This window comes from Carettochelys insculpta, chromosome 1 (assembly GCF_033958435.1).
Source record: "Carettochelys insculpta isolate YL-2023 chromosome 1, ASM3395843v1, whole genome shotgun sequence".
NCBI lineage: Eukaryota > Metazoa > Chordata > Testudines > Carettochelyidae > Carettochelys > Carettochelys insculpta.
Genome location: NC_134137.1, coordinates 268,029,788 through 268,050,586, shown reverse-complemented (window position 1 = coordinate 268,050,586; position 20,799 = coordinate 268,029,788). Strand labels below are relative to the sequence as shown.

General features: G+C 42.9%; 1 protein-coding gene across 9 annotated transcripts in view; it reads right to left on the bottom strand.

The window, feature by feature from the left end:
- Positions 1–20,799, bottom strand: part of CHRM2 (cholinergic receptor muscarinic 2) — a 128,045-nt gene that overhangs the window by 7,422 nt on the left and 99,824 nt on the right. The window contains exon 5 of one of the 9 annotated variants that reach the window (XM_075006834.1): positions 14,260–14,445. The exons of 7 other annotated variants lie outside the window; for them this stretch is intronic. The gene's annotated coding sequence lies outside the window, so the exon portion shown is untranslated. Of the gene's footprint in view, positions 1–14,259; positions 14,776–20,799 lie in introns of those variants that run through there. One more of the 9 variants, XM_075006877.1, reaches the window with a different exon arrangement.

Sequence of the window (20,799 nt, the reverse complement as noted above, 5' to 3'; positions counted from 1 at the left end):
CTGAATCTCAGTTTCAAGTCCCTCCTGACACCTCTGAAGTGCAGGTATGTTTTGATCCAGGGTTTTGAAATTAAACCTCTCTTGGGAACTTTGTCAAAGAGAACATACAGCTTTTAAAATCTGGAATGAAGATGATTTTGCGAGGTGGAGAGGATTGGATCATAAAAAGATAACTTAAATTTCTCTCTGCCTTGTAAGGTGCAGCCAAGAAGGCTTCTCTGAATTCCACAGAAGAAGTTAGTGTAATTTCTCCCAATAATTTTCAGATGTTACATACCAATTTCTTCTTTTCAGAATTTGAAAAGAGGTTGAAGCTGAATGGGAAACTGAAAATATTCCCTTCTGCCCAGATGCTCTGCTAAGATAAATCTATGGAACTTCATTGAAGTCAGTGGCTACGTTTACACTAGCCAAAAACTTTGAAATGGCCATGCAAATGGCCATTTCAAAGTTTACTAATGAAGCGCTGAAATACATATTCAGCGCTTCATTAGCATGTGGACAGCCGCGGCACTTCAAAATTGACGCTGCTCGCCGCTGTGCAGCTCATCCAGACAGGGCTCCTTTTCGAAAGGGCCCTGCCTACTTCGAAGTCCCCTTATTCCTATGAGCAGATGGGAATAAGGGGACTTCAAAGTAAGCGGGGTCCTTTCGAAAAGGAGCCCCATCTGGACAAGCCGCATTAATTTTGAAGTGCCACGGCCGCCTGCATGCTAATGAGGCACTGAATATGTATTTTATCGCTTCATTAGTAAATGCAAATGGCCATTTCAAAGTTTTTGGCTAGTGTAGACACGGCCAGTAAAACTGAGTAATTTATACAACTGAGGACCTGACCATCTATTTAGAAATAAATTTGTATGTATGCTATCAAGGTTATTTTTTTCATAGATTTCACCAATTTTAAAATAGTTCAGTGTAGTTTCTTCCCATTTGTGAAAGTAAAATAAGCCATTTTTAACATGAAAAGTTAATTGTCCAGTGCTTATTCTCTATGGCCGTTTCTACACAGGCCACTTTCTTTGAAAGTGGCATGGTAATACACAGCCCGAAATATGCTAATGAGGTGTGGATGCAAATTCCCCACGCCTCATTAGCATACGGTCACGTGATTTGGAGTCCGGAAGACCATTCTTCTGGACTCCAAAATGCCGTTTAGAAGCGCGGCCCCAGTGACAAGTGGTTGAAATCATTGATTTCACAGAGAATTGAGACGTAAGGGATCAAATGATTGCAGGTGAACCATGAAGAAACAAAAAATCCAGTTTTGTTTATATTTACCAACCTCCTTTCTGCCTTACACAACACACAAGCGGCACTCAATAAATATCAAGTAAAATACTAGTAATACACATTTGATAGATGACCAAGAAATGAATGAGTGTTTTTGCCTTATGGATACACAGCATCCTTTTCTGCATCTCCCACTGAAATCAATATACTGCAACAAAATTGGCAGCGCAGTCTCCGAATGTACATTATTTATGTGTTGTATTCAAAGAATGATTAAGACATGAGGCCTGATATGACAAAAAAGTCGGATTGTTTCCAGCTGGAGAGTTTTCCCAAGTTTTCCACAAGGCATCGGATCTTTAAGATGCAGCATTTAAGTTAGAGGGCATGGCTAAAATAAGGAAAAAAAACATTTCACTTGCATAAAGTACATATACGACCCTAGGAAATCATGATTTTCTTTCTGTGGTGCTTGCTACTGGCCAGTGACATAAATGCACACACAATCCATATTTCATAAGTAGCATCAACCGTTTTCTGTGTAATGAAATTACTGCACTTTTTCTTCGGGGCTACAAAAGATGAAGATGATGGGAGCAGTCAGCACAGTAAATAACCCATAATCATAAAGAATACCAAAGAAACCTGGGCCTTTGGGGATGTTGGAAGATCATACCAAGTTTAAAGGTTCTTTGGCTGAGGTCAGTTCATATTATTTTAAGTTACATCTTAACCAGAACAGCTGATTTATTGTATTTATCTCTAACTTTATAATTATCTGGGATTTTTGTTTGGCAAAGGTTGAAGTGAAGGGAAAATATAGCTGGGTGAAGATTCACAGACTATTGTGATGGGGGCACTATTAAACCCTGGATGAGGATGGCTAGGTGAACAGATTTTTTCTATTGATCAATCAGTGAGCATTAGGGTGGGGTTGGAGGGAAGAAAAGTATTTCTGAGGGAGGGAAGAAAAGAGGTTGAAAAGGAGGATGACAGCATTTTAATTTTCACATGTGCTTCTTCAAAAGAATAGTTACAAAATAATAAGAAGTTAGATGCTATCAATTAATAATGCTGGAGATTTAGCAGTTTACTGTAGCTATTAGAAATGCTACCCACTTGCCTTCATGGGTGGGGGGAGCTGATGGGGCTGTAGATAAGGGAGAATGGTCCCAACTGCAAGAGAGGGACAAGCCCTCTAAGGGACACCAGATAACTTCCCCCATCCCACCTCCAGGAGGCTCTGGAACTCATTGGCCAGGTGTGGGGGATGGGGTGCTGAAAGGCCAGTATTCCCTGGCTCCCAGGATTTAACAGAAAGTGTTGCCATGTGGCATCTCTTTCTGTTCTGTTCTAGCACCTGCACACTATCCACCCTGGATTAGGGAGTGGAACGTGGGTTAGCTGATCATCTGTTTGTGGGGCAGGAAGGAATTTTCTCTCATGGGTCTATGGGCAGAGGATCAGAGAGTTTCTCACCTATCTTGCAGCATATTCAAGCCACAGTGGGTTAAGTAGGTGTGCATATACCGCCTCACCTGGGAGCTTGGGTTGAGTTGTTAATTTGTCACAACTTGCAGATGAATTTCAGCATGGGTTCAGGGACAAAATAAATGGTTCCCAGAGGCAAAAGATCTGGGATTTCAGTGAGGGACTGCAGGCTCATGGAATATAGTGAGACCCTGTAGGCTGAGGTCTTCATTCTTTCTGCACACTCTATTCCCCTTGCAGCAGCAAGGGTGATAGGACTCAGAGAGTGAAGCCTGGGATACACCTGCGTTATGGATTATATGGTGAGAAGCCTAGTAACCTTTTCACTGTAACCAATGAAATGCCTAGTACTGAAGCATATGGGTGATGGGTATGTTAAAAAATGTGGAAAAATGGTTAATTCATGCATGTGTCTGTCCTCAGTTCAGCAGCAGATCTATACGAAAGATTTCTTGAGAGTAAACCTTAATTTCAGATCATTTAACTCATTTAGATCATTTAAAATTCCACCCAAGTTGTTTGGTCTTCATTGGATGGCAACATGCTGTTTTGTCAGTGCCAAAGCATTTTGTGAAGATTTATTGATTTCAGCAAAGGTTTTCATGGGAAGATTTCTGAGTCCCAGGGCTCTTGCCTCACTTCTTCCAGAGAGAGAAAGGGAGGATCTGGATAGAAAACTGGACCTTTTCAGTCTGAAAAGGGACATTTTGATGCACTTCTAATTTGTCGAAAACATTTGAAAGTTTGGCTCTTGTTCCAGTGAGGAATGAAAGGAGGTTTTGGAAACTCAGAATTGTACAAAAGTACTGTTGTCATTCTATTACCACCCTTTCCCAATTGCATTTCAGCTTGCATTTTTTTTCCCTTTGGGGAATTCTGGTAATTCAGGAATAGTTCATCTGATCTACATGTTGAAGAGAAATCCAGACTAACTTTGCCTGCCTGAAGCAGGAGGTTGCTCAGTCCTTTTAAACACAAGCAGGCTTTCCAGTCTAGCACTTGCTGTTTGCACTGTACTTTCCTTCAGTGAGCAAGTCTGTACTAGCTATGCACTAACACTATATTCTACTGTTATTAAAATGGATACTCACTTTTTCTTTTTGGGCACAAAGACAGATAGGGCCAAACTCTGTTGTTAATTACAAATTCCTTTGATTTGCATCACTGTAAGTATGAGGAAGTCATGCATATAATTAATGATTGCACGTGTTAACAAGAACTAAATAAGAAACTAGGGTTGAAGAAAAATTGTGGTACAGTGCAAATGACAGATTTATTTTTATTACAGGTTGCATCTCCCTCGTGCAGAACCCTCAGGACTTGACTGGTCCCGAATGAAGGAATTTGCTGGATGAATGGAGGTCCCCTACCTCTGCCTACTCCCCCAGTCTGCTGCCCTTCCCTGCCACCAGCTCTACTTCCTCCCTGGTGGCTTCCCAGCCTCTCGTCCTCCCACCTTCAGTGCTGGTGGCCCCCTTACCTCAGGCCTCGCCCCTGGCCTGGACACTGACCCTGATTCCTGACTCCTGACATAGCCGGCTTGCCAGCTCTGGCCCCAGCTCTGGCCCAGGGGTAGTGAAGGCTTCACCCACAGCCACAGCCTCATCCCTGGCTCCAGCCATGGCCAGGCTCCTGGATATGGCCCCAGCCCTGGCCCCAGCCCCAGCCCCAGGGGCATTGGCTCCAGCTGCGGCTGGCCACAGTCCTGGCCCAGGCTCCAGCTGTGGTTGGGCTGCTGACATGGCCCTGGCCCCGGCTCCAAGGGTGCTGGCTTTGGCCCCAGCTGGGCTGTCAATAGGGCCTAGACCCTGAGGGCACCAGCTCCAGGTCCAGCCCCAGACTGGGTGCAACCCTGGCCTCAGGGACACAAGGCCCACTGGGCTCCCCTGCATAGGGCCACTGCCCCCACTGTTGCTGGGCTCATGCCCAGCAGAGCACCCCACAACAGGCCCTCATCCTTATAGCTCTTGGCCTGGGGCTCTCTTGTCCAGTAACATCCATGGTCCTGTCACACCACAGATGTTGGCAGACCAGAGTATCCCAGTTTGGGGCTGTTCAACTAGTACTTTTTGTGATTTGTTAGTTATTGAGCTCTGCCAATGGGCTGTACATGATACATATATTAAAACACTCCCCGCTTCATGACTGTAACGTGAGCCAAAGCTCAGTGACGTTAGCTAAACTCTTCCAAGGATCTCATTGGGCCTTGGATCAGACACATAATAAAGAAACTGTTAGAGATATTGGTACTCACTTTCTCACTGAAATAATACATTTAATGATGCTTTTAGATTATGTCTGCTTCTATATGTTTTAGAGTTCTGCAGAAAGAAATGGAGGTGGAGGCAGCTGAGTCTGAAACACCCAGTGCTCACCCCTGCTGTCCACTGATATTTGTGTGAGCTGCTACGAGGGACAGAACAAACATGAACTTTATCCAATCATTTTGGTCCACAAAACTGGACTTTACCTCCTCAAGCAACACACACACTATGATTCAGCAGTCTCCTTGTCCTTGCATGCAAAGAGTCCTTCCACAGGCTACTGAGAAGATTGTCAGATCCCATCCTAGGGAGATAAACATTCTTCCCTGCACAGGTCTGGTGAGATTGTACCTTAACAACCATGTGCAGCTTTGGACGTCTGAAAGATGTTGGACGTGTGGAGGGGCTTTAGCGAAAGGAAACTAAAAGTTATGGGTCTGATATACCACTGGATTACTGCAGTTATATACTGATGTAATTCTTTTGATTTCAGTGAAAATGAACTATTCTGTATACTTTGGCTGTGGAGATCTGAACAAGAGACAGATTGGCTATTTTTCTTATTTTATTGTGAGGATGGAAAGAACTCTGGAAATCTAGGTAGCTATGATTGTGTAACACCCAAAGGCCAGGAAACAGTAAAAAGAAGAAAGTGTTATTATCGATTTGTTTTATGGATTAAGATGCACACATGAACTATCACTTTAAGCAGAGAGAAGAAGCTATTGTTCTCATGCCTTCACCAATCAATTGGTTCTCTGGCCTTGAAACACCAAATGGCCAGGAAGCAGTAAAAAGGAGAAAGTGTTATTGTTCATTTGTTTTATGGATTGAGAGGCAAACATGAGCTATCACTTTAAGCAGAGGGAAGAAGCTATTGTTCTCATGCCTTCACCAATTGATTGGTTCTCTGGCATTTCACCTGACATTTACTTCAGCTGCAAGAATGAGGAAAACGAGACTGCAACCTCACTTGCCTTTCAAATGGACTCTTGTTCATATCCCTTTTGAATCTCAAAGAGTGATGCAGAAGGAAATGAAAGGAAAGAATGAGCAAACATTCTCTTTTATTGGCTGGATCCTTTCGGTGGTAGGCATAGAAGATGAGAGCCCTTGGGTGCTGCCAAAAATCATGTCAGCTTGGGAATGGGAGTAGTTGCAGCGTGATGGAGAACTGCAGAATATAAGATCCTTTAATGAGGGGCCTGGGCGAAAAAAAGGGCATAGAATAGCAATAATGAAATAGGAAAAAATAATGCTGGTAAGAAATTTTCCAGCAGACTTTTGTTCTATCAAAAATGCTAATTAATTGAAAGTGAAAGATTCTGTGGTGATATTTTGGAAGGACAGATGGAACAGAGACTTCTTATAAGGCTGAAATAAAATATTGAAACATTTTTGGAATGGAATACTGCAATTTTCCATTTTAAAACATTGTATTTCATGTATTTACATTTACCAGAAGGTTTATCTGGCATTGATCAGATCCTTAACTCAATTAAAGTTTAAAAAATAAAAGAAAAATGTATATATTTTATTTAAATTATTGTATTTTTTAAAAAAATATGGTGGTGATTCTGTCTCTTTTCTCTTTGGTTTTATGAGATGCAATCCCATTCCAGGCACATCCCATTTTCCAGGCAAAACCCAAAGCTTATGATGTTTTAGCTTATGATAAGAGGAAGGTGTATACCAAATTTGGTGGTCCAAACTCTTATTCTTTTGGATGTGTTCTTAATAAAACAGGCAGCCTCTGTAAAATACATAGTAGAGAGTATGTGACATATATATTTTTAAAAGTCAAAATTGAAATGGAACATTTGGTTTTACTGATACTAAATGTTTTGACTGACACAAAATAATTTTTCCCCTGAAATTTCAGATCCCAGGAATTTTGTTTTTGTTGTGTTGTAGAATAGAAAAAAAAAATCAAAATCATGCCCTTTTGATCTGATGGTGAAATTGGAGGTGGATGAATCCCTGGAGCACAATGGTCAAATGAGTGATCACAAAAATTGTTCTACAAATATTTATTTGGACTAAGATGTTGAAGAACAGGGTCATAGTTAGGCCACAAAGCCCATATTTTATCACATAAATAACTGTGCTTCTTGCCATCCAGCTGCTCTCAGTTCCTTTCTGTATTTCAAATGGTTCTTTGGCACCCATTTTTTTAAAAAACTGGGCTTTGAATTTTTAAACTTACTTCAACTCTTGTTGCATCTTGTAGTGGGTCCATTGCTTCCCGAGACAGTCAAGTAACTTAATTATTTTAGTGCAAATGCCCCCAGAAAGCAGCATTTCCTTTTTGTTATGCTTTACTTTATAGAGCCACAGATAGGAAAGAGAGTATGGAATGATACAGCTCCAGTCTCTGAATACTGACAAAATATTGCTTACAATGTAATAACAATGAAAATGGTGGCTCTGCTTTGGTGTCACAGACAAGGAAAAGAGAATGATCTCGTGTATAATGCAATGGCTCATTAAGGTGCATAGTCAGATACCTAAGCCACTGCAGTATCCAAATCAGCATGGTTCACAAAACACAGTCAAACTGCAAAACTTTCACATGATGGAGCAATTTCTGTGACAGCTGGTTAATTTTAACCTTGAGCAGCATAGTTCAGGATTCACAATACTCCTGCCCAAAGTGGGAGATGTGAAGATGCCATCATTTTTAACAAGTCAACAACAGCCTGCTGGCAGAGGGGAGGGATTCGCTACTTTGAGCAAACAGTGAACATTTTAACTTGCACAGCGGAGACTAAGGAACAGACTCAGTATTTGCTCTCCCAAAATATATTCTCTAGGGCAGGGGTTTGCAACCTGCAGTTCGGGAGTCACATGCAGCTCTTTAAGGAATTCTTTATGGCTCCCGATGCTTTAATTGAAAAGTTTTTTTTTTTAAAAACTCCTGATTATTTTTGATAAACAGTAAATGTCTAAAAGCCCAACAATGAACAGCTCATATCTAAATAGCAAATGACGTGGTCTCAATACATTGGATAACTCCCCCTTTAATATGTGCAGTGCATTGTGGGATACGCCACTGTATCTGTGTTTTAATCATGTTGCTAATAAAATCTTGATTTTGAAAAGGAAGCTTGAAGCATTCCTGCTCTGAATGGTAACCTCCCTTTTAAGAAAGAGAACTGAAATTAGATTTGAAGTAAAATTGTCATAACTTAAATAGGTTCGGGAGTAAAAGTCAGGAAGATAGTGGTACATGCACACACACATGTAAAGTGTGAGGAAATAGAGTATGTCAAAAGTTTGTGAATGTCCTGCAGTAAACTTGTATCACATTACAATCCATTGTGTGTGTGCTGTTCTTAAAATAGGGGTTACAAATAGTATGGTTGAAGTTATTTATTAAAGACCATCTTATATTCACATGCATTGCAGCACTTGAATTATTGAGCTTTTTACTGAATTAGAAAAAAAAAACAAACGGCTCTTCTTGCTACTTTGGTTGCCAACCCCCGCTCTAGGGCAATCTGAGCACAGGTCAGAAAAAATAAATTATAGCCTCAGAGTTTTCTATTTCAAAAAAGCATCCATGATATTCAGCAATATCTCTGCACCTGTAAAGAGCCACAGCCATTAAGTGCCACAGATACGAGGCAGATAGTAATGCTGAAATTCTCAAAACTGTCGAGGGCCGTGCGGTGCACGACTCTCACTGACATTAATGGGGAATTGTGCATCTGCCTCTTAAGTGATTCTGAAAATCTTTCAGGTATCAGTGAATACAGAAGTTGAAACTATATTCAGGTCTTAAAATATCCTGTTTGTCCTGGTGATCTTCAACTGTGCAGGCCTCTGGTAAAAATACAGGCTGCTGCATTCTTTGCTTACTGTATTCTAGATATAAAACAATTGGGAGCACTGAAGACAAAAGAATTGCAGCAGTGAAATCTTGACCAGTTGAAAACATTTACACAACAATTATGTAAAGCTCTCAGCATGGCAATATTCTGGTAAGACATGATTTTGTTTCAAAAGTGTGAATCTTGCCCTCCATCTCCATGACATCATAGGCCCTCAGAGGTCCTGGAATTATGTGGTCCAAGTAGGATTTGGGTTACCCATAGAGAGGGTTCACTCACCAGGAGGCAAATCTTTTGATGGAGTTGAGACAATTTGCACCAGCTGGGGATTTCCTTCCTGAAATGCTATACACCAGGCACATCAGCTTTGAGATGGCCCTCAAATCTCTATGCTTGCATTAGGGTTGGGAGGGCAAGGCAGACAATGGTCAAAGGAAGAGAAAGGCTTATGAACCCTGTATTGTGAAGAATACAAAGCTGTGATACACACGTGATGGATGTTAATGCAGCCAAAACACAAGGTACCTGGGCTGCTGGTCTGAATCAGTGGTGCAGAATTCCTTTTCTCTCCAGTACCTTAGGGACCACCCTGGATATTTAGGTTTGGTACATGGTAAAGGATTTGCAAAATGCATTGACATACCCATGGGCAGTGGGTAATGTAAGGAAGAGAAGGCATTGGCTTCTCAAAACTATCTATGTTCTCTGGCTGCCTGGAGAGACCTGGGGCTGAGGTTGGGGTCATGGCACAACTCTCTGGCTGCCCTGGATTGAGGCTCTTTATCCACCCAGGGATGGCAGGGGCTGTGTCACAGCAGCCCAGCCCTCTGGCCAAAGAGTGATGCCATGCCACCAACTGGGACAGGGAACATTAAGGGATCTGGGTATGGTCAGAGTAGTAACCTGGGATGAGAGCTGGACTTGGCTTCATGTTGGGGCCGGGGGGGTGGGGGGGGGGCAGGTTGTGGAAGAGATGGGCGGGGCCTCAAGCAGAAGAGGCTCAGCTGGGATTTACCTTCCACAGCTGGGTCTTCACCCACTGCCCATGGACATACCTTTTCTGTGCCCAAGCTCTTTGTAACAGAAGCTCAAAGAAATGTATATCCGGGTTTGATGCACCAAACAACAGATGCTTGCAACCAGCCAGAAAAATCTTGGTTTCAAATGTTAATGAAATTAAGTGTTCTCTCCAGTGGGATACACTTACAGAAAACACATCCCGGCAAAGGGATGGAATCCTGAGAAATCAGTGGCTTTGTGTCAGATCTACCAAATAATAAAAACAAAGAAATGTTTTAAGTACATGAAAACTACCCATCCTAACTATAACTCCCTGCAGCTGCAGAAAAGGAGTCATCCTAACACTGATCCCTCAGGCACATCAGTGCACAAAGGAGTAGGCCTGGACTAATCTGAACCATGATAACTGCCATTGTGAGATACTAGAGCCAGGACAGGAACCAAATCAAAGTGATGCCTGACAATAGACGGTAAATGTGGCAGACGAATGTCACTGTCAACTATATCAAATGCTAGAACTAGGGTCTACCTTTTCAGCTCCTCCACTGGAGCTACATTAAGCTTGCCACTTTTCTAACTGCTCATAACTGGACCTTGGAGGCCCCAGGCCATGCCCTGCCTTGTCCCAACCAAGGTCTCACGCTGCTCTGCCTCTTCCCTCAAGGCCTCACCCTGTTTCCTGCCACTTCCCTCAAGGCCTCAATCCCCATTGCTTGCTCTTCTCCCTCACCAGATGTCTTTACACATCCCACCTCAGCTGGGTTCCTTCTGCTGTGGGGCTGTGCTGGGAGCTGCTGCAGCCTGACAAGGAACCTGCTGGCTAGTAACGGGTATCCTCTGCTGAGCCAGGGCTGACATGTGTCAATGACAGGCACCTTCTCCCATGCCAGAGTAACCAGATTTCTTGTGCCTGGTCTGTACGTTCGACAGTACTTGGGCAGATCTTCTTTTTGACTGACCTTTCCAGTTGAAAGCCAGGTACCTAGCAACCTAAATTGTACCCAGACAAGGAAATCAAACACTGGACTAGCTGGGGAAAACCATACGTTATATTGATTTACACCAGGCCCCTCAGATCATTCTACCTCCTTCACCAGAGCAAGGCTGCTCTTCCATCTCTATGGATGCATCCGATGCCATGGGTCTTCACCCACAAAAGCTTATGCTCCAATATATCTGTTAGTCTATAAGGTGCCACAGGACTTCTCATTGTTGTTGTGGACACAGACAAACCCAGCTACCCCTCTGATACTACAGGCTCATTCGAATTCTTGCTATACACTGAGCTGAACAAGAGGAGTTTGTATGTGAATAAAAAATACTCCTTTGAACACTGTAGACAGAATACTTAAATTAGAAACCTGATGAAAATTAGTCATATCCTCAGCTGCCAAGGAAAATTCTCCTCAGGAAAGGAGGTATTTAAGCTTCTTTTAAGATGAGATGGAACCGTACCAGATTCCAAGGAGATATTCCTTGAATAACTGGTGCCATGACAGATAAACACTCCCTCAGCAGCCAAGTAGGAATTGGATTTAAAGCACTTCATTACCCTCAAGCCATGTATCATGTCTGTGATATCAAACAGAGAAACCTTCTTAGAACTACACAAAGTCCCTGGCTGGCAGGTGAAAGAGGCCACGGGTGGAGGAGGGGATTCAGAAAGCTGACTCAAGCTGATATCAACTTGCTCTCCATATTTGGAGCTAATTCATGACATGACTGAAGAGCTTACTAATAACTTCCATAGACGGAGCTGAACAAAAAAAAAAAAAAAGATTTAAGGATTACAGAATCTCAGTGTGTGCTGGACTCTTGGAAGTGAAGTAATGATAAACAAAAGCACGCTAAGACTTAAAGCAATATACACAGTTTCTCAGGGGATCCCTTGTAACATTGCACAGCAGGTCAAAAATCAGACAAAGGCCTGCCAAGTCCTATGCTGTTTCAGAGAACGATTCTAGATTTCCTGAAGTCACAGACCACTCCCACCCCAGCGTCCCAAATCCACAGAAACATACAGAGACCCACAAAATCCCACAGTGATTCTGCAGCCCACAGCAATATCTCTGACAGTTGTTTCAAACCAACTCCAACTGAAGTCAAGGGAGCCTTTCCATTTACACTAATGGGAACTGGTTTTAGCATTCAGCTATCATCAGTTACTTCCTTATTCATAATGGTACACAGCACTCACCTGCCATCTAGCCAGACTCAAAGCCCCTCACAGAAACCAGCCTTGCAGATAGCTGAAATCCCCTGGATGCTTTTTCTCACTAGCTAGAGAAAGCATCCCATCTGTCCTATACCTCAAAAGCCAACTAACGTGTTGAATGCTGAAGGAAAGCTTTGCCTCCGGCTACTGCTTTCACCAGCATCTCAATCATTTTCAATAGAATGGTGCCAAGATGCTGCTACATCAACAATTACATATTCTCATCAGTTCAGAGAGGTGCTTGATTCAGTTGAATTCCCGGCAACAAAACTTCTTGCAGTGTTCACTCAGCTCCAGCTAGACCTGGGCTTGAAATCATTCTCCTATCCCAAAAGAATTTTTGAGAGTTCAGTTTCTTCCACTGTTTCAAACTGGCCTCAAACTGTAGTGCAACAGAAAATGTATTAGATTTCTGGTATAAGCAAGGCCAGGTGTTCCAAGTGTGGGTGTTGGCTCAGATCTAATCAGATTTGCTTACTAAAGACTTTGATGCTGTCTTGCATAACCTAACTAGTCTACAGAAAAGTGAGGGTCAATTTGATAGCAGCCCTTAAAGTCCTCAAGGGTGCTCTAAAAGGGACGGAGAAAGTCTGTTCTCTGTGGTGACAGAATGAGGAGTAATTTCAAGATGCAGGGGATGAGGCCTAAATTGGATACTAGGAAAAATCTCTCACTCAGAGGGCGGTGAAGCACTGGAATGGGTTACCTAGAGAGGTGGTGGAATCTCCATCGCTAGATGTTTTTAAGGCAAGGCTGGTTAAAGCCCTGGCTTTGATGTTGGGATTGCTCCCACTTTAAGCTGTGGGTTAGACTTGATAACCTCTGGAGGTCTCTTCCAACCCTATTATTCTATGAAAATGTCAAAATCTTGAAAAGTTTTGCTAAACAACCAAAACAAAACATAGACATATCTTAGTGCTGGGTTGGACCCCACTTTCAGGGTGCCACTGAGCCAGCTGGCTCCACTAGCTCAGGTTTCCCTTGCACTAGGTTGCGGGGCTGGTTGCTTCAGCCCCTTTCCAGTATGTATCCAGGCAAGGCCACACCCAGCGGCAGCCGCAGACTGCGGGCAGACCTGCACAAGAGGTTTCAGCTTGGGGATTTACCCCACATTCTGATGCATGCACCATCTGGAGTGGGAACCCAAGGCAATATCGTCTGTGCTGTACAGAGACTGGCACAGCGCCTGCTCATTAGAGTTCACTTTCTCCCTCAATATGGAGGAAAGAATGCACAGCTTTGTTCAGCTCTGCCCCAGATATGAGTTAGGTCAAACTGGGTTTTGAAATGAACAAGCAGTAAGTATATTGAATACAAAAGGTAAATTTTAAGTGAGCAATAGGGAGAGAAAACAGATCAAAGAAAATTATTTTAGTTAATAAACAACCTGTAAACTGAGCTTAGCATTCTACATAGGTAGGACATACCTTACCAAATTCTTACCCTAAGTGATAAACAGACTGGCAGACTCTTAAGGCACAAGTTGCCTTGGCTTTCCCTGGTTTTCATACACAGACTAAAAATCTTGCTAGCCTAGGACCATCACTTCCCACAGTTCAGTCCTTGTCCCACAGGTGTTTCCAGGTGTGTTGTTGTAGGAAGAGCGAGATCCCGCGTGATATCATTATCCCCATTTTATATTTTTGCATGTGCTGGAAAATATTTTGTTTTGATCAAGGTTAAACAAACCCCATTGTGTAGTGTCATTTCTGACAGGTTGCAGCCAGACAAAATCTCCCCACTACAGACCAGCTTTTGCCTCCCCTCTAAGGTGCCTCAGAGCACACAGGGCACTGAACAGCAGTTAAACAGCACAGTCTTTGATGCCTTCCTAAAGGGGCCCAGATGTGCTGGCTCATCGTGACCCTGAGGAACTGAAAACACAGATAGAGGGCTAGCAGGCTAACCGTTAATGAAGGGCCTCAGAGAACTGCCCTTGGCTGGTACTGATAAAGTGATGCACCCACACAGCCATCCCAGGAGAGAAATCCCCGCCCAAGTAAAAGAATGTCCTGTACTTCTAAATTCTTTATCTCCCATCTTACAAGTGCAAATTAAGTAAAAATTGCCCTTGTAAAAACTGGCATCACAAAAGACAGACCAGTACAATCTGGCACCATAGATAAGAAAGAGAATACGTGACCCGGGGGTATAAAGATGGGGCCAGCAGCACACTGACTCTGAGTGCATTCCCAACAACTACCTGCTGGTCGGGTTAGGTGATTGCCTCCCGAGGTCTGCAACTGGGGACACCCAACCTCGTATTCGTCTTTCCGCGGAATTGAGTGACCGATCTTGGCTTGGCTATGCTGGTATCGAGAGACGCAAGGAGGGTAAGATGTACCCACATTAAGGTCTCCTTTTGGTGTACACAGTTGAAGAATTAGAGCTGTATAGATAGATGACATTGTATTACGATGTCATTGTATTGGATTGTAACGTAACCTGTTAACACCTGTACTCTGCTAGCATATAAGAAGTAGACAATAGCCTTTTGTAACCGCATGCTTATAACTGTAGCTTAATAAACTTGTAACTAGTTAAGATCTAAGCCTGACTACTGTTACTCTTTGTCACTGCAACGCAGCTGGCACAATCAAAAGAACTTTAACCGTTAGGTTACCACAGCTTGGCCATAGGTGAGAGTGCTGACAGCCTAGCGTAGAGTTGTGCCGCCTCCATGGGGCAGACTCCTGGGGAGCCTGTCAGTCAATCCTGGCTGTCTGCTGCAAAGGGACAGTGCGTCCTAGCAGTTAAAGTCTTGGGTGTGGAAATGCTCTCTACCATTGGGGCACCCGTCAGTCAATCCTGGCTGCCTGCTGCGAAGGAGCTCCCTGCTGTAGCAGTAAAAGACTCCAGTGTTTAGGACCCTGGGGCATCCACCAGCCTTGCCCAGGGTGCCCGTTGCGAAGGAGCCCTGCACTCTAGCAGTTAAAGACTCAGATGGTAACAAGGGCATAGTTGGTACCTCACTGTACATTACCTGGCCAACGGCTAATAGAGGTCCCTACTATTCCCAGTTCCTGGGATAATCTTTAGGTTTGTGTGCATCTCCTCAATAAGCCACCAATGCTGATTGGTCTTTTTCCTGTTCCTGGAAGATTGTGTTTGGCGTTTAAGTCTAAGACCCAAACTTCATAATTTTACATACAATGATAACATGCACAATCCAACAAGATAATAATATTTAGCAGATCAAGATTTTTAGAAGAAAACCTCACAGGAGATACTTTGCACAAAACATGCCCAATCTGTCAGGATATCACAATTTTGTTTCAATAATATTGAAAAGTTTTATATCTATTTTGACCTTCTATATTTCATGTAATATTTTATTATAAATTAACTCTTAGTTTTTAAACAGAAAGTCATTTTTGACCTGAATTTTTGTGTTGAGAAATGTCAAACCTTGACATTTCGACAATTTCAATATTTTTTCTTAATTTTTTTTCAGAATATGACATTTAATGAAACTGATCCCTTAATGTGAGCCGATTAGATTCTGACTACCCGAGCCACTGAACTCCAGCACGACTCTAGATTACTCATCTCAGTGGCTCCACTGAACTGTGGGTGGCTGCTCATGCTGGCGGTCCATGGATGGCAACTGAATCTCTCCAACCATGAGGTAAAATCCCTTTGGTATTCCACGCCAGAAGAAGGGCTGGAAAAATGGGGGAGTGTAAATCAAATCTGAGAAACACACCTATATCTAGAAACCCAAGATAGTGAAGGAGCATAGAATAGAAAAGACAAATACTAAGAAATAAACAAAATGAGCAGAAAGGCAATGGGCAATAGTGTGAAATAGCTGCAGATGGTCAAAAGCTGAGTATATTCCTGTGGTGCAGAATTTATTGAGGCCAATGTGTAATGCTCTGGAAAAATGTGCAGATTAAACTCGATACCTATTGCACATGGCCCTGACAGTGCTCCACTTCAGGGTTTACAGTAAGTAGAGATCTGATTCTGTTCCATCTCAGACCTTACTTAGCTGGTTCACATTCTACAGACCAGCAGGTGCAAACGAGCCATTCATCATTCATTCTCTCCGTGTTGGGGAATGGAGATGGGAGGAGGGAAATGGATAGCATCTGCAATTTGTGCAGATTATGCCCACCGAAGGGAGGCTGGTCTTTTGAATAACTTTTCTTCAGGATATCATCTAATCTAGCTTTCCATTCTATTTATATTGCACCAGTCAACTTTGTATCCATGTGCCAACTACAATAAGAAGAAAAACAAAATTATATTTGAGGTGAATTTTAAATCACTTGGCCACTTACTTAAATTTAGAATTCTGCTCACTTCCATTTCTTCCTTCCTTTACTATGTGCCATCTATGCTCATCCTAGGACAAGAAGCAATGGGCTTAAATTGCAAAAAAGAGAGGTTTCGGTTGGACATTAGGAAAAACTTCCTAACTGTCAGGGTGGTTAAACATTGAAATAAATTGCCTAGGCAGGTTGGGCAATCTCCTTTATTGGAGATATTTAAGAGCAAGCTGGATAGAACTCCTCCATGTAGCCTCTAGGGGTTCCATACTAACACCAAGCCTGGATAAAGGCACCAAGCTTGGATAAAGGAAGGTTGGACAGATGAGTGATGATACACTGACTGTGAAACAACAATACGAATGAAATCTGATGCCAGTACAACTAAATGATAAAGATGCCAGCTCAGACATCACCCGGATAAACAAGGTCCCCAACACCAATTGAATGAACAGGGTTGGGTCAATAAGTTGCTACTGAAAGAAAATTCATAATGGACAGTTCAAATAGGAGAGGCAGACCCCACAGAGAATGGGTAGATGATTGGTGCAGAGCTACTCTACAGAAACTAAGCCACTCTGCACTGGACAGACAAAGATGGAAGAGAATAGTGAGAGAGGCATCAGACACCATGGGGTGCTGAGCCCATAATTGTTGTTGATGTTGAAGTTGGACAAGCATCTGCTGGGATGATTGAGATTGCACTTCATTCTGCCATGAGTGCAAGGAACTAGACTTGATGGCCCCTTTAGGTCCCCTACAGATCATTCTATGATCTGTATCTCTTCTTACACAATGAATTTTAGTTACTCATTGAGTTCTGGAGAACCTGGAAATTTGGTCCATTTGTACCTCTTCTTTATGCAATCATATTGCTTGTTACTTATATTACTTTCCACTGAACAGATCTGTGCAGGTACTATTTGGAACTATTGAGAGAACTGGCTCAGGCTGTATCTACACTACCATGGAAGATTGACCCACTCAGGGTCGATCTTCTGGGGTTTGATTTCACATGTCTAGTATGGACATGCAAAATTGACCTCTCAGGGGTTGCAATCTATCCGTCTACTCCTTGTGAGATGTAAGGATTATGGGAAGTCAACTGGAGAAACTCTCCCATCAACCTTCCCCAGTACAGACAACCCAGTTAGCTGAGCACAGATATGTTGATTTTAGCTATGCAATTGCTGTAGGTAGAATTGTGGCTCTGTGGTTGACTTACTTTGCCGAGTGCAGCCATAGCCTCAGATAAAAAAACGACCCTAATCCTCACCATGAATTTGAATTGAACTCAAACCCATTTTTGAAACTAAAAAAAAAAATGTTTGGACAACTTAACTTATGGTTGACCACCTTTGCAGATCATGTCCCCAGCTGTGACCATTGTTTAATGGTATTTCCTGTCTTCCTAGAAATGAGAGATACCAGAATTCTCATGATAAAATCTGTTCTTGAAAGATTTCCAGGCAGGTGTTGCAGTTCCAAAGGTTTAGATAATTTGCAAAAGGATGGGAGAGACACGCTATCGCTGGTGTTTCTTCCTCTGTGAAATGGGGATGATACCCATTTAGTAAAGTGCTTTGAATTTTTCAAGTGGAAGATGGGATATAACAGATAAGATATTCCTATTGCTATTGCTTTGCATATCTTTGCTATGAGCCTGTACTATTATCTCCCATTTTTGTGAGATGAGAACCTGAATGTTTATAACTCAGAGGAGCAAAATTCAATTAGCAGTTTGTCTGTAGATGTAGCCTTTTTCATTCACAGTTGCTACATTTTTAATAAGCCCTATAGCTCTCCGGCTGTGTTATGTCTTAGTAAACAACTGGTACCGGTTTCACTTTTAATTACACAGATTGTGGCTGCCGTCAAATTGAATTTTTCTCCACTACTGATTTAAAATATTGTTGCAAGGGTAATTCTGTCTCTGATGCATAGCTACCTATATTGTTTGTAACACACTGAGGTTTTGTTTAACAAAGTATCAAATCTTAGATTTGAATATGAATCATTCACTCTGTGGGTAAAACAAGACCCTTTTCTATATTCATCAGAAATATGAAATGTATTAGGAACTGCTTAATAACAGGTGATTTGGGGAAAATTTCTGACCTCAAATGTCCATATGAGTTTTTTTGTCCTTGATCCCTTCCTTTGGTTGGTGTTTAAGAGATTTCCTGCGTATGTGTTATTTCTAGTTCCATAGTTCAAAGGTCCCCTCTCCACTGTGAACACTTCTGAGGGAGAGAATATGGGTAAATTATAAGTTATGCTGAGTTTTCACTTTACTTTCATTTGCAATGTCACAATCCTGACCTAATTCTCTCAGTCTAGTTCCATATTTACCCAACAACTCATAAAGAAGTTCATCCACGCTGGAGCAAATTTATGGGAAATCAAATATGGTCTTGAAAAGTAATTTACTTGGGGACCAGTGCCTACAAATTGACCCTCATTGTAAGCTGAACTGTACAAAGTGCATTAAAATTCATCCATTGTCACAATGACTTGTTACGTAATTTAAGGATCGCCACACTTGTGGTTATGTATATTCGCCACCTCCCCCAATAAATGCCCTCCCCCTCCCCCCTGAGACAGGCACCCTCAGCCCATCTGCACACCCTCCGCTGCCACCGTCTATTCCAATGACTCAACGGAGCCACTGCCACTGGAGCTGGGGCTGCTGGAGTTGCAGGAGCCACGCCATGCCAGCCCACGGCCACAACTGTGCAGCAGAAGCTGCACTGCAGCCACCTGAGGGCAGCAGAAGCCACACCACACCGCGTGGGCCGAAGGCTGCACTGGGGCAGCAGAAGCCATGCTGCTCCCATCTGGAGCTGTAGGAGCCATGCCAGGGCTGAAGGAGCTAGGTAGGCCCGAGTAGGAGTCACAGGAGTAGCATGGCTGCGCCAGGACAGAAAGAGCCATGCCAAGGAAACTGCTGCAGGGGCTGCCTTTGCCACTGGCACCACGCACACATCCCACCAAGTGGCGGGGCACCTGTGCAGAGCAGGCTGAGGTGCATTTTGCCACACCCCTGTGCCCCATTCACCACCACGTATTTAAACAGAAAGGCATTTATTAACATCAATAATCTGAAGAAGTGGGTCTTACCCTGGAGAGCTCATGACCTAATAAATGTGTTAGTCTCTAAAGTGCTACCAGACTGTTTGTTATTTGTGAAGCTACACACTAACCCGGCTACCCCTTCTGAGACTCAAGGACTGTGGGACAATTATAACTGATAAATAAGAGGAGTAAAAATCCAGACATCAAAAAACCCCAGACCTTATCCATCCTCATCCTGAGAAACATCCTCACCAGACTGGGCCAAAGAGAGGCTCCCAGATAACACTGTCACTTCTACTGGCTCCAGATGAATCCCAAACACCACCAGGCATTTGAGACGTGGGGCAAGTTTATACTAGAAGTACTACATTGCTTTGTGGTGGCAGTAATGGTGGCGCAGAGAAGTTGTGCTGTCCTTGTATGGCATGATGGTTTTGGATTTAGCCACAGGCATGCCATCCCCAAAAAGTCGAACTGCCAATATGGCTAAGTCAGGCTTCATGTAAGGTGCATGGATGTGCAGGGGATTGGAGAAAAGCTGGAGGGAGACTATTAATACAGCTGGAATAAAGGGCCCAAGAAATCAAAGATATTAGCATCAACCTGAAAATGTGCAATAATAAACAATTTTAAACAGGGTTTGGGATTTCACATACAGAGACCTCAGCATGCTCTGTATCATGTCAACACTATTACAAATCCTTTCAACCCTCCATTAGAGGTATAGAGAAGAAGGAAAAACAGTTAAAGCATTTGCAATGTGAAGTATTAAGGCTCTTGTTTTAACATGGTCCCTTGTTCCCTTTCCCGACAGCTGCAGAAAGTCTTTAAAGAAAAAATCCCAACCCTCATTCAATAATCTCTTCAATGATAACTGTTCTTTTCGGGAAAAGGAGAAGTAATTAGTGGAGACGGAGGAGATCTACTGTTTTCACTGCTGTTGTTAAAGTCCAATCCCATATTCTAGAAAACAAAACAAGCCAAGTATCGGAGGTGTAGCCGTGTTAGTCTGGATCTGTAACAGCAACAAAGGGTCCTGTGGCACTTTATAGACTAACACAAAAGTTTTGAGCATGAGCTTTCGTGAGCACAGACTGATGAAGTGAGTCTGTGCTCACGAAAGCTCATGCTCAAATCTTTTCTGTTAGTCTATAAGGTGCCACAGGACCCTTCGTTGCTAAAACAAGCCAACACACACACCAAAGGGAAAAGAAAAGAACAGTGAAGGCAGAAAATGTAGCTTCTCACTCACTTGCAAGCTCACTGCTGGAAAAGCATAAGCACAGCACAGAGTCATACCAGTCACTATCAGACCTGGCTCGCTTGTTCTGGCACCAAAGTGTTTGGAACGTTGCTTTTAGCTGCTGCTATTTGGTCATAGGCTCACGACAGAC